This window comes from Pan paniscus, chromosome 10, assembly GCF_029289425.2.
Source record: "Pan paniscus chromosome 10, NHGRI_mPanPan1-v2.0_pri, whole genome shotgun sequence".
Taxonomy (NCBI): domain Eukaryota; kingdom Metazoa; phylum Chordata; class Mammalia; order Primates; family Hominidae; genus Pan; species Pan paniscus.
Window position 1 is genome coordinate 44,443,770 of NC_073259.2, and position 1,895 is coordinate 44,445,664.

A 1,895-nucleotide genomic window follows, 5' to 3' on the forward strand; every position below is an offset into this window, starting at 1 on the left:
TAAGACCAGTCCTCATTGGCCGTTGGCCGCACTCCTGCCTTTCCATTGGCTGTACGTGCATAAACAGCGGCTGCTCAGTTCAGAGGCCTGAGCCTGTCGATCAAGACTACTGGCCACCAACCGCCGTCGAAGCAAAAGGTCTCCGCCTTCTTACCGTAGTAAGCCAGGGTCACGGTGCGCTGCTGCCTCTAGTGGAGAAAGTGAAAATGGGCCGGCCCCGCCCGGGACAGCTCGACGGCTTGTGAAGGGGTAGCGCTGCAGTCTTGGGATTCTGGCTTTAGTCTTGTCATGCAGTGTTAAAGGGGGAAAGCGATTCAGAGAACACATTAAAAACAAACAAACAAAAAAAGCGCCCTCGCAGGGGGCGATTTACCGTGAAACTAGTGGAGCGTAAGCTTCAGAGCACCTTTGAAAACACTTCGATTTCTCTAGAGTATGCGAGAAGGAAATAGCAGGATTCCAGGAGGAAAACCAGAATTTAGGAAACCACTTTCTGGAAAGATAGAACAGTTCTTTTCAGCAAAGAATACAAATATCCAGGGTATGATTCTCAGTAGGCAAACCCAGGTATGCAATTAATAGAAGTTAATTTTCGGCTGGGCGTGGTGGCTTACGTCTGTAATCCCAGCACTTTGGGAGGCTGAGGTGGGCAGATCACTTGAGGCCAGGAGTTTGAGACCAGCCTGGCTAACATGGTAAAACCCCATCTCTATTAAAAATTTAAAAAATTAGCTGGGCGTGGTGGCGTGTGCCTGTAATCCCAACTACTCGGGAGGCTGAGGCAGGAGAATTGCTTGAACCCTGGAGGTGAAGGTTGCAGTGAGCCGAGATGGTGCCACTGCACTCCAGCCTGGGAGACAGAGCGAGACCCCGTCTCAAAAAAACCAAAAAAGTTAATTTTCTATAATACAACCTAATTTTTGCTGTAGTGTAGCAGGACAAGCCGCAGACAAAACCCCTCAGACACCGAGTTAAAGCAGGAAGCGGTTTATTCCGCCAGGAGCATCGGCAAGACTCCTGTCTCAAGAGCTGAGCTCCCTGAGTGAGCAATTCCTGTCCCTTTTAAGGCCTCACAACTCTAAAGGGATCCGCTTGAGAGGGTAGTGATCGATTGAGCAAGCATGCACCGGTAATTAGATCAGAACAGGACAGGGATTTTCACAGTGCTTTTCTATACAATGTCTGTAACCTATAGATAACATAACCGATTAGGTCAGGGGTCGATCTTTAACTACGAGGCCCAGGGTGTGGTGCCTGGCTGTCTGCTTGTGGATTTCATTTCTGCCTTTTAGTTTTTACTACTTCTTTCTTTGGAGGCAGAAATTGGGCATAAGACAATATGAGGGGTGGTCTCCTCCCTTATTCCCCCACTTTGAGACTCTCACTCATTTTATTAGTGGGAGTTCTCACCTTCATCTTCACTACCTATGTCTTCCTGCATGACAGATCGATAGTGATTTATGTAGTACACTTGTGCTGAAGCATTCTGGTGAACTAGAGTAGTGATGAAACCTTTTACCATTTGAATGAGTACAGGTAGTAAATAAGGGATCAGTAAGCAGGTTCCTATTACTACTATAATTTTTATTATAAGAGTTTTAAATCCTCCTAGCACTGGGAACCATTTTTAAACATAGCTTCAGGGTCAAATCCGTTTCACACTTGTACAGGCACATGTGCCAGTTTCGTCATGTCTTTAACTATATCTTCGACTACTTGCCTCTGATCATCTATGTGCAGGCAGCAATTGGTAAGGTTAAATTTTCCACAGACTTCTCCTCGAACTAAGATATTTACTCGACGATCCAGTCCAGCCCCGTCGATTCCTAAGGTCACACGCTCCCCTTTTTTTCCAGCGAGGATCAAAGGGATTGGTTATTACTAGCTCTAAGGGG